Source organism: Mastomys coucha, unplaced genomic scaffold, assembly GCF_008632895.1.
Source record: "Mastomys coucha isolate ucsf_1 unplaced genomic scaffold, UCSF_Mcou_1 pScaffold12, whole genome shotgun sequence".
Taxonomy (NCBI): Eukaryota; Metazoa; Chordata; class Mammalia; order Rodentia; family Muridae; genus Mastomys; species Mastomys coucha.
Genome location: NW_022196894.1, coordinates 70,649,053 through 70,662,166, shown reverse-complemented (window position 1 = coordinate 70,662,166; position 13,114 = coordinate 70,649,053). Strand labels below are relative to the sequence as shown.

At 35.6% G+C, this 13,114-nt stretch overlaps 1 non-coding gene across 1 annotated transcript; it reads left to right on the top strand.

Moving 5' to 3' along the window:
* The first annotated feature begins 1,414 nt into the window (after positions 1–1,414).
* On the top strand, positions 1,415–1,582 carry LOC116086764. The gene has a single exon (XR_004117110.1). It is a non-coding gene; the product is annotated as a U1 spliceosomal RNA (small nuclear RNA).
* Positions 1,583–13,114: the final 11,532 nt, after the last annotated feature.

Sequence of the window (13,114 nt, the reverse complement as noted above, 5' to 3'; positions counted from 1 at the left end):
TTCGATTAATATGACCAAGAACAAGCCCTATTTTGGACTCTCCATTTCTCTCCAAGTGTCTTCGCTTATCTATAGCTTGTGGTTTCTGGATTCTCTGTAGTCTTTACACATCTGCCTGTGAGTACGTGGTGTCTGACTATCCCTTTTGCTGTGTGCCTAATGAAGAGCTTTGTTCTGGATTTAATGACCAACACAGAAAGCAACACATGAAGAAAGAATTAGAGCTACTTTATAAAAATATTTCTGAGAGTTTTACAAGGGATTAAGTTATTTACTTCTCCTGATCCAAACCATACTTGTACTGAGCAAAATCCTTATGCTGTTTCCAACACTGATGGTGATGTTTATTGTATAAGGCTCCCTTCAACCTGTTTGTTGTTTCTAACAAATGGCCATCATAACACACATATATTGCTCTCATGGTTAAGGGCATGGCACAATACATAATTAAAAATTATAGCTATGCATTAGATTAGCTTATAAAAGATAAATACATAGGAAATCCAAGGCAAGTAAGGTTGGCTATTACAATGTTCTTCTAAAAAATGTGTTAAATAAGCAGGATAAATACACAGTGGCTTTTCTGGCTAAGTCTTTAGAGTTCTTAAATTGCATCAGTAACTTAGTTGTGAGACTCAGTCAAAATCCCAGTCACTTTCAGTGTAAGAGATGTTTTCATAAAATTGTATTACCATATTTTCGATTGAATACCAGGAAAGTTGTCAACTAAATTTTCCATGGACTTTTTCCAAAATGTCCTTACAATTGTGAAACAAGAACTTTCCTTTAGAGAGAAGAGAAGGTGCTTGTTACTATGACTAGGAAACTTCCAACACTCTATTATCCAGTTCCCTGAGGGGCAAAAACTCCCCCTCTCCCCAAAAAGAAGGAGTTTACTGTATTCCAATTACTCATTTGGGAAAATGATTCCCTGAAGTAAAAGAAGCAGTGCTTTTTATCCCAAATAGGTTTCAGTGCATAAGCTTACTATTAAAACATTATCTTAAATGATCTTTTTTTTTTATTTTAGATATTTTCTTTATTTACATGCGAATTTCTCCATTCCCAGTTTCCCCTCCAAAAAACAAAGAAACAAACAAAAACAACAAAACCAAACCCCTGTTGCCTCCCCCTTCCCCATGCCTGCCACCCCGCCCTCTCCCACTTTCTGGCCCTGGCATTCCCCTACACTGGGGCTCAGAACCTTAAAAGGGCCGAGGTCCTCTCCTCCTATTGATGATCGACTTTGCAATCCTCTACCATACACATGCTGCCTGAACAATCAGACCCCTCCATGTGCAGTCCTTGGTTGGTGGTTGCTGAGGGGTTTGCAGCCCCTTAGGAGGAACAACAATATGAACTAACTAGTACCCTCAGAGCTCCCAGGGTATCTTAAACGATCTTAAAGGATAAGATTAACACCTGGTAGAGAAAACCGGATCAAAAAGGTGGCTTTCCCCGGGCAAGGATTATCCATTGCACTATGGATGTACTGCTGGCCCCTGTAATTTTCCCAAAGGCCAGAAGGAGTCTTGATGTTATTTATAATCTGTGGAAGCATTAGGACTGCATTTGTGCTCTACCCTGTGAAAGTTTTAAATTAAAAAATGTTGGTAATTGTTACTTGCCTACTCATACAACATAATGCTGCCCAACAGAATTTAATGAGATTTTATTCCACTGATTTTATTTTTTACCTTTATAAATAATTAAAGTTGAGTTGGGGAAATGAAATGAACAAATCTTTACTCCAAATGTGTGTGATTAAATATTTCTGTTATATTTTCTGCATTTTGTTTTAATTGTTTTAATTATTGTTGTGCTGGTCACAGATCAGGCAAGGTCACTATGCATATGCCACAAGCAGTTTATAATAGCTGCTACCACACACTCTCTGTTGACCTAAATGTTGAAGATGTGAGTCCTAGGGAAATAGCTCTTGTGAAATCAGATTGGAAACTCCCTTAAAACCTTATAGTTTTGTACAAAAATGTGTTCCATAAAACATTTTGTCATTGTAATAGGAAATTTTAAATCAAAATTAGATTGTGATAGTATTGCACCATAAAATGATACAAATGAAAAAGTTAATTTCTTTTTATAAGCTTAGCAGACTCTGCAACTTTGGAACAATGTACAAACATATATAAAATTTAAAAGTGTAGCACATATAAAGCCTTTTGATACTTTCAGGTGAATTATATGTAAATTATCAAAGTATTTTCTTATTGATTTTATATTGGGACCATGTAGGTATTTGTGTACTAACAAACACTAATACTCAGTAACTGGTATATTGCTAACATAAGTGATCAAAGTTGCATAACACACAGTTCTTAAAAAAGAATTGGCAAATTGATAGTGTTTTCAATATACATATTAATCCAGGTACATGTATGGACCTCAGATAATACTTATTAAATATATCTGATATATAAATTATATATATATTATATATATACATATATATATATAATTTACTAACATTTTTGAAGTTCCAATGTTTGAGATTTCTTACAATACTTTAGAAGTTGTAGTTTATTGTCTTGGTATAATATGTAAGTTGTAGATATATAACCAGTTATGTAACAGACTTTGTGACTCAAAGTGACAATCACCTAAAGCTGAGGCTACCGTGTTGCACAGAAAGAATGACAAAAGTGGTCATTAGGCTTAAATTTTTCCTAGCTTGAAAATTTATGAAACTCTGTGTGGCAAACAAACACCTTTAGAACATGGTGCAATTGCACAAATATTGCAGCTCTGAAAATTAATCCTGTATGGGTTTTTTAAAAGATATTTTATGCCGGGCAGTGGTGGTGCATGCCTTTAATCCCAGCACTTGGGAGACAGAGGTAGGTGGATTTCTGAGTTTGAGGCCTGCCTGGTCTACAGAGTGAGTTCCAGGACAGCCAGGGCTACACAGAGAGACCCTGTCTCGAAAAAAAAAGAAAAAGATATTTTATAATAAAACTCTACCGTCACTCTTATTCTGTAGTCTTCTGTTTGCTACTACTTGCTGTATGCCATTTAATTATAAAGAACTATATCCTCATACCAGTCTGAGCTGACAATTGATTTTGTATGTAATTGTTGAGGGAGTTAAAACGGGAATGGTGAGCATGGGATATTTAACAGATATAACCTCATAAATAATAGTAATTTATTGAAGTGTTCATGGCTGATGGTTCTGAAATTCAGTTCTGTTATTTCACTCAATTCCACCAGATGCTGGGACCTGAAAAAAAATTAATCAAAGTACAAAGAAACTGGTAGGCAAAATCAAGAATAGCTGCTGTTACTGATCACATAATATGGTGCTAGACTGTATGGTCATTTCTTTCAGACAGTATGTAAGTCAATTCTTAAGTTATAGCAAAACACATAGCATAAGGTTAACCATCTAAACACCTGTAAGCATACAGATCAGCGAATTCATGTTTATATATATTTTTATCTTATATCAAATACACAAGGATTATTCTCAAACTGCAAAGTTGAAGTTCTCTTCCTATTAAGCATCTCTAGGCTTTTTTTCCCCATCTCCATATGTTTGGCTATTGTTGGTAGCCCATTTTAATAGAACCACATGAAATGTTTTCTATGTGTGATTAAGATACTCTGCAGTTTTCATCTATATTGTTTTATGCACAAGATTTTTCTTACCTTTGTTTTAATGTTTTTTTTATTGTCTATCCATGTGCTATAGTTTATCCCATTCATCTACCAATGAGCATTTCCATTTCTTCCACTTTCTGATTATTTAGTGTTATTAAGGACACACATGTACCAGGGGTGGTAGCATGTGCCTTTAGTCCTAGCACTCAAGAGGCAAAGGCAGCTGGGTCTCTGACTTCAAGTCAAGCCTGGTCTAAGGGAGAGTTCTAGGACAGCTTCTAGGGCAGTTCTAGACACACCTAGAATCCTTGGGAAGAAAAAAAGAAAGAAAGAATGAAAGGAAGGAAGGAAGGAAGAAAGAAAGAAAGAAAGAAACATACAAACAAACAAACGAAGGAAGGAAGAAAGAAACAAAGAAACAAAGAAAGAAAGGAAGAAAGAAACAAAGAAACAAAGAAAAGAAAAGAAAAAAAGCGCACATGCATAAATAGCTCTTCCAAATGTTACTTTCTACAAACACTGCTTTTGAATCTTTGTGGGCTATTCCTAAAGGTAGAGCTGCAGAGCTGTGCTTTTTCCATAGTTTTATAAACAATGCTAAAAGCCTGCTTCATTCTATTACAACTGGGAATGTAGAAACTAGGTCTTCCAAGTTTGGTAAGAGGATTATGTGACAATGAGAACTTCAAAGCTTGTACTCACCTCAGTTTAAATTCGAGCTTGCCTTCTGAGGCCACACAGTCTTAGGGGGCATTAGAGCAATGCCCCCTACTCTCAAATGTCTCACCTATAAAGGCCAATGAATACCTAACAGGATAATTGGGACTAGATTGAGCAAGATAATCTCTGAAAATGATTTATGCTTGCCATAAAAGGCATTCAACATTTAATTCCTAATCAGACACATATTTTATTATTTTATGAATGCATGTTTGTGCGTTTGTTATCGTGTGTATGGAAAACAGAAGGCAACCTTGTGGAATAAGTTCTCTCATTCAGTCCTTATGTAGGTTCTCTGGGTGAAATTCAGGTTGCCAGATTTGCATAGCAAATGCTTTCCTTACCTACTAAGCCATCTCTCCAGCCCCACATATGCCTTCTTGAATTATTTAAGTAAACATAAGTGTTTTTTCCTCTGGTTTCTGTAATTGAGAAATTTAAATTATTTTGTCTTAACTCTAGTGGCATTGTTTAAGTTAATATCATTGATTATACAGTGACTTAAGATCAACTGAGAGCTTCTCGAACGCTTGTCCATAATTTCTCCATGAGAATCGAGGAATAATACTATATGTCATACTCTTCTTGGATTTCTTTTCTATAGACAGGCTATTGGTGGATGTTATACCTTGTTATATTATACCTTGTTATATTCATGGGAGTGACAATTTTACCCCCACAGTGTAAGGTGCTACTTCAGTAGGTTTTACATGAATTTACTCAGGATTTTATATTGTACTTTGCACCTGGGAGCTACACCAATGACCTTAAGGCTGACATGTAGTTGCTTGAAGCAAAGAAGCAAGATTCTATGTCTCCCCTGTCTACTGTAGTTATTACGTTTGTAACTTGAATCAGAAACAGTGCTACATTGTTGAGGCAATGTGAAAAACGCTCTGGAGTGTTGCTAAGTTTATTTCTTCAAGATAGAGATGATGTCTGGACATGTTAACTCACATTAATAGAAAAACAATAACCATATTAAATTGTGAGTTTTCAACGAACAACACCATGTACTGACTTTCAGACCTTATTAAATACACTCACATAAATCACTAAAGTTCTTTAGTAATATCAGATAATTCATATAAATAAATAAAAATTCATTTTCTCATCATTTGTAGGATAATATACAATAATTACTATATTTGCAGTTTACTGTTAAATATATAAATACCAAGAGCTTCACCAAAAGAAAAGGTGTTCGAAAGTGAGCTCCAGACAGTTATATAAAGACAAACGTCTATTGTTAATCTGGAAAAAGCAGCTCAGATTGGGCTCAACAGAGAAGCTGCCACAATCAGTAGATGGCATCATAAGTTGTGACCCTTTTTCATGGCTCTCAATTGCAACACATCAAGAGAACACAGGAATCAGAAGTGCAATTGAATTTAGTAGAAGGAGGCAAACAGTCTGCAAGAAGGAAGGAAGAAACTTCAGTGTGGCACAAAATAAATATTTCAATGGTTCTCCTTGAGGTAAAGAGAACATTAAAAAAATGAATTGCCAGCAAAATGTAGCCTATGTCATCTCTAAATTATACACAAACTTAAACAAGACATGGTAAGCTTCTATAATTAGATAACTTCAGTAAACAACAGATAACATAAATTAAGAATAAAATAAAGATTTAAGCAAGTAATTTATAAAGGAAGGTATCTCAGTGGCCAGTGTAAACATGGAAAAATGTTCATTTTCATTAGGTAGTGAAAAATTAACATTAAAATTAACCTGAGTTCTCACTTTATATGAATATAAATTAAATAGCCTCTTAGAAAGGGAGAAAAGTATGGCACTGAGAATGCAGTGAGAAGAAATACCATTGGAGCTCCCATGAGTTACTTTTGGAGACACAAATGACATAATCATTGTTTATTTTATATCTTGTAGAAAAATAATGTTTTTCCCAACAAAAGAGTTTAGGAAGAGCTGATAATCAGTGTCCAATATAAGCACGTATCAAAATAATGTAAGTTAGCATAAAGAAATCTGACAAATTACATGCCATTAATTCTACTTTAAAAAGCTAGTTCAATATGAGAGTTGAAATGCCTCCTAATTCTGAATGACGGATTTTACTCACAACAGGCATGAATTCAATGTGAGCCTAATTCCTCTGATAAAGCAAAATTTATGCCATGTAGTATTACTTGACTCCATTCATCTCCCTAGAATGATTCATAGTTTCAAATATTCCACTTTACTTATCTTGTGGGGAACAGTTGATTACTTATTCATTAGCCATTGTGAAGGAGGGCTTTCTGAATATTCTCTCAAATAGTTAGCACTAGGAAGGTCTGAGAAAGTATAAAAAGAGAGGAATATCTATTCCTGCTATTAGCTTATCAACTAGGTGAAGCAGCCTTTGCCTGAAATCACCACAATGGAGTTAATTTCTCATATTAAAGTTGATATTCTTCAAAACTATCTCTTAGAGAAGCCATTAAAATCTTTTAAAACTCCACTTTTCAAGATATGAAAAAAATATTTAAAATAACATAATACTTCCTTATGGTTGATAGACACAACCCAAGATAAGCAGTTACTGCCTCAAATCTAAGAGCTATGGAATCATTTATATATTTGATTTTTCCCTAAGCATTCATGCTTGAAGTTTAATTTATTTGTTAGACACAGCAGAGGATTAATGACAATAATAAAAGAGCACTTATAACTATGTACTTGATAAAACATTTAAGTACCATTTCTTTTTGAAAAGTCAAGACAACCATAATTTTGGTGGGTGAGGATTTGGCTTTCTTTCATTAATTGAAATCATGGAAAGTGAAACCACTGATGGAAAAGAAGTACAGCAACTTGAGAATAGAAAAGAATATATGGGGGATGGAGAAATGGCTCAGTGGTTAAGAACACTGATTGTTCTTTCAGAGGTCCTGAGATCAACTCCCAGCAACCACATGGTGGCTCATAACTAACTGTACTAGGATCTAAGGTCCTCTTCTGGCATGTCAGAAGATAGATACAGTATGCTTATATACATAAAATAAATAGATAATTCTTTAGGAAGAAAGAAATAAAGGAAGGAAGGAAAGAAGGAAGGGAGAAAAAAAGGAGAGAAAGATAGAGAGAAAGAAGGAAAGAAAGAAAAGTGTATGAAAATAGCCCCCAAAACTAATTCTTCCATATTCTTAAGGAAATAAATAAGCTTTATTCCCCACCCCAACCCACTCCCCCCCAAAAAAACCTACCTTGAATATCACACTTCACAGAGAAACATTTTGAAATACAGGAAAGTGATTGGACATCTGTAAATTTCATATAGCTTCTAAGCCAAGAAGTGGTTGGTTTGGGGTTTTGTTCTTCAAAGTAAGTTTTGCCAGGACTATCTATGCGAAACTCAAATCTTAAGGTTGGCAGTGAGAAAATGAGTTTGATGTTTCTGAAAGAAAGAACAATAATTTTTCTAATGTAATCTAATATACCTTAGATTAGGCATTGGTTTCTTTAGTTCTTCCTGTGATAACAAATACCTTGACAAGCTCAGTATAAAGGAAGAAGATAATATTTGGTTTATAGGTCTAGTTCACAGTCTACCACTAAGAAGTCAAGGCCCTAGAAATTTGAAGAGTCACACATCACATTCACAATCAAGAGCAAAAAGCATTGAATTAACACATGATGTTAATATTTGTCTCACTTCATTCTTATACAGAATATACTGCTGAAGGAATGGTGCCATCCACAGGAAGGCACCAATATAGGTGCCAATAAATGCCAAAATAGGAAGGAAGGTTTGGGAGGTTTTTTGTTTGTTCGTTTTGGTTTTTTTGTATCAGTAAGAAGTTTTTGTACCTATATTACCCTAATAAATATATTCCTCAACAGGTATTCCCAGAACCCCGCCCCCAGAGACCCATCATCCTAGTGCTTTTAGATTTTGTAAGGTTGATAATTAATCCTAATTTTCTTCTATATATGCGCACGTGCGCACGTGCACACACACACACATGATGAACAAAATAAAATGAACAAAATAAAATGAACAAAATAAAAACCAGGAACTTTTTTTATTAAAAACCAGGAATATTGCTGACCCATTTTAGAATTACAAGTTTATACTCTTTTATAAAAATCTCAAGATAACCTAATTATATACAATCTATGTAAATACTATACAATTCATTTGTCAATAGTTTGGAAGTCATTCCCTAAAGGATAACAGAATTAGGCCAGACATGGTGATACATTTATAATACAGAAACAGAGGGACAGCCTTTTCTAGCCCAGCATGGATTATGTAGCAAGCCCTTTTCTAAAAATGAAGAACTAGAGAGAATCACAGTCTATAGGATTATCTTTACCTGACCATAAGATTCTATAGTACTAGGTAGTAGCAAAAGTACAGAAATGTAGACAAAGTCTACTTTAGGCCCCAAAAGATATTAATGTATTCTAGAAAAGATATTTAAGGCTATATAAAGTCACTGGGAGGAAGCACAAATTCTTTTAAAATTTTGTGGTCTAATTCTATTCAGACTAGTTCTGTGATTTATACAGGTAAAGCTTTATAATAATGAGGTTTGATAAAATGTGTTCACACATTTAATGCTTCATAAAGGAGTGAACAATGCTACCTTCAGAACTTAGGGGCATTTCATTTTTTTATTGTCTCTTGTCATTTTACAACTTTATTTATCTGCACCTTGTACACTGATGACTCTCATCCCCCCACCTTACCATCACCCCGTCCACCTTCTCCACAAATCTTTTTCATATTCATGTTTTCTTTTCAAACTATAACAAGTAGCTTAGAGATTTCCTTCCTGATAGCAGGAGTAACTCAGCTGCTACAACTACAAACTATTGATATTCAGAAAACAATGAAGATGACAGAGCGAGAATAATGAACAATGACTGAGATACAACATCAGAGGTTACTCCTTTCTGAAGAGAGAAAAGTAGGGAACAGAGGCATGACAGGCTGTTTCTCTGCTCCCATTTCTCTGTAAGTCAGATGCAAACTGTCCTCCCTATAATCTTTTTCAGTGTCTCAATACAAAAGAACAGGATAGTTAATAACAAAAGCCATCAATAACTACAGTGTATAGACTCATGGCTATAAGTCTTTTGGGTTACAAACAATGTAAAAGAATGAGATAGTACATTTGTACAATATCCATCCATTATGCCTACCTTCTCTGAATATTGGTCATGTGTCCTTCTCCACAAGAGTCATAAGAGCTAACACAAAAGATATTCTGAGCACAGATGGCACACAAAGAGCCCAAAACAAATGACATGAACAAAGTCTTTGTGAACAAGGCATGGAAAATGGAGCTGGGAAAGTTTCATGAAAGGGAATTCATTCAACCTTATGTTGGATTGCAAGTAGAGGTTCAATAAATGGAGAAGAATCGGGGCAGAGATCATCGAAAACCAGTCAGTTTGAAGAGCATTAAGAAATGCAAGGGCTTCTGAGGAAAAGAAGCCCATGTGTAGTGTTGTAGTTAAAACACAGGCAGCCAGAATAACACAAATGTATAGTAGATGGAATGGCTGAGCTCACCACCAGAGAAAAGAATTCCAAGTTGAAAACCATTCTAAAGCATGACCTGTTTATTGTACTTTCACTTAGAATCAGTTTAGAAGTTAAACCAACCAACCAACCAACCAAACAAACAAAACTAGAAGTTGAACTCCATGTAAGAATAGTGTCTATCTGGTCATTGCTGAATTCTCTGGAACTTAGAAAAGACCCTAGTGTAGAAGGATTTTAATCCAACAACATGGCTACTCTGACTGGACAGGGCCCTTTGCATTCATTCACCTTTAATCCCATTGGCTGGAATGCAGACACACCTTTAATATACACCTTTAATTTCAAACAAAGAAGGTAAAGTTAGTTTGTAGAAGGAAACACCCATGTTTGAAAGTCGTATCTAATTGAGTGGCAGACAAAATGACAAATCAGAGAAAATTTTGACAAAATAGGGTCTGCCCAACTCTCAGGAGATGAGAAAGGAAAGAGAAGTTACTTGAAAGGGCAGTGCAGAGACAGAGGAGGCAGTTTTACCTGGACACTTATAAAGAGACAGGTTGCACAAAGGTTGCAGGTGGAGACAGAAGGAGCCAGAGAATAAGAAGGAGTCAGAAGATTAGAACATATTGCCAAAGTTAGTATGAGGCCAAGCAGAACAATTCAGTTATAGGAGGAGAGAGAAGTTAAATTGAATCAGTCAGCTTGGAAAGGAGTTTGAGCCAGAAAAGAGGAGTTGAATCAGCCACACAGAGTTCAGAAAGAACAACAAAGGGTGAGCTTATTCATAGAAAGCCTCAGAGGCTGAAAACATAACAGGCCTAGACTAGACTGTATGGAAGCTAGAAGCTTCCAGGACTACCTAGGTTTGTAGATGGTGGCAGTAAGCCTCAGAGACTACAATTACATCAGTACAATAAGAGTTATTGCAGCAACCTAGCACTAAGTACCTGTGAGATGAATGGGTACATGTTTATATAAGTCAAAATAAATCCATTTCTTAAACATTGTTTTTGTATAGTTACCTTGTATTATGACTGTAAATTTTACTAATATATTGACACTTTGCCCAAGTTCAAGTTAAAGAAAAATTACAGCTGTATCTGATAACAAGGTTTCTCAAATGTCTGTGAAATCTAGAACAATACCCTTCAAAATAGTCACCACTAAACACATCTGGCCATTGAGTTACTGGGCTGTGTATAGATCAACTTGACATATGTTTTACGATAAAAAAAATGCTTTACAAGCAAAAATGGTTGTAAAGTGGATCTCCTTAAAAATTCTCGTATGGTTTATATTATAATGATGTTTTAGATATATTGTCTTAAAATTATTGCACTGAATTAATTAAATTCTATTTTTTATGGTGTGTATTGTTTCTTTTAAAAAGTAAGAAATTTTCTATGGGGTTCATTGCATACATCTCCCAGAGTGTCCTGATAAATAACATGTATAGAGCTATGGTCTGATTGACTGGCAGTAGTTAAGCATGGATCCCAGCAGGAAAGTCTGATCCAGTGTTGATCTGGAAAAAAGAAAAGCATTAAAAATGAACAAACTGAAACTGGGGTAAAAACACTTTTTTTTTCTCTTTCTCTCACAGTGCAATATTGAGTTCACACAGGGTCCCTGTTCCTTAAGAATTTCGCTTAGTGACCATAGCTGTGCCCCAGCCACTGATGCTCTTGACTGGTACTCTCTGTCCTTTCTGCTTCCTGGCAGAAGATAGCAGTCTACTTCCTGGCAGTCTGGGAATTCAATGGCAACATGTGATTAATTGTATCCAATGATTTCTGTTAGTAAGTCCCTTCTGAGCCAGAGTGGTTTATTATCAATTCAAGTCTGTCAATGCTACATGTACTTCCAAATCGTCAACAGAGTGAGTCTCATTGATTTTGCTCCTGTTAACACAATAAGTAGAAACTGACCAGGGTAAGCTTTCCCAAATAACTTATTATTACAGGGCCATTTGACATAATAAAAAGCTATTCCGTGTATATGGCTGTCTACTTAACCAAATGAAAATTATTCAACACACACACACACACACACATACACACACACAATCTTATATCCCTTAAAACTAAAGCAAAGAAACATAGTAGCTTAAACTCGGAGCTTTGTCACCATCACACCAAGCACCATCTATAGCTTTCTGGTAAATATAGATGTTCTTTTCCTTTGGCAGTTGCCTGCAGTAAAACTGAAGATTTATCTCACTATGAGGATTTCCATCAGAATGACAGCTAGAGTTTCAGAGTCTTTGAAATGCTGTGTGACTGAGGAAGGAATAATCACACCTGCTTTATAAGTTAGAGGCTGGAAGCTATGAGGCTTATGTATTTACAATGGGAACTTTCCATTATGGGGCTGATTCCTCTAGACTTATTTCTTGGCTTAGACTGGTATAAACAATTATACTGGCAAAGAATAATCCCGGTGTTCCACAAAGGAACACACAGAAAAAGCAAAAGTAATTCAGCAAGGCCATTTCTTTTTCCAAAAAGGATGCCCCAGAATACAAACGGTGCTTAGCAAGCACACAGGGCTAAATTGGCCTTTGTCTTTTATCCCTGACACAGATGGTTACTAATTGGTGGGACACTCCTCCCATTGGTGGGGTACTGCTTTCACAATTGGATGGAACTGGTGAATTGGCACAAAGGAAAGAGACTAAGCAAATATGAGCGCTTTTCCTGCAAATTGCCTTTGATAGAAAAGAGTAGCAAAAATAGTTCATGGTATGTTCTAATACTAGAGAGAATTCACATATTTATTGCTTGTGCCATTGAACCACTGGCATACATTTACAGATAATCAGCTCAATCAATTCCCATGCTTTGGTAAGATATCTAAGACTAAATGTCACATTGCACTACTTGTACTATTTGTTAACATGTATACTATTTATATAAGTGTGTGTGGGGGGGGTGGGTTTGTATATGTATATATGAGCTTTCTTAGCTTCTAGAACAGTGGTTCTCAACCTTCCTTATGCTTCTTATCTTGCAGTGGTTCCCAACCATAAAATTATTTTCATTGCTACTTCATAATTGTAATTTTGCTACTGTTGTGACTTGTAATGTAAATATCAAATTGTGTTTTCTGATGGTCTTAGGTGACCCCTGTGAAAGGATCATTTGACCCCTTGAAGGGGTCATTAAGAACCACTGCTCTAGCCCAGCAGTGGTGACACACACCTTTAATCCCAGCACTTAGAAGGCAGAGGCAGGAGGATTTCTGTGTTGGAGGCCAGCATAGTTTACAGAGTGAGTT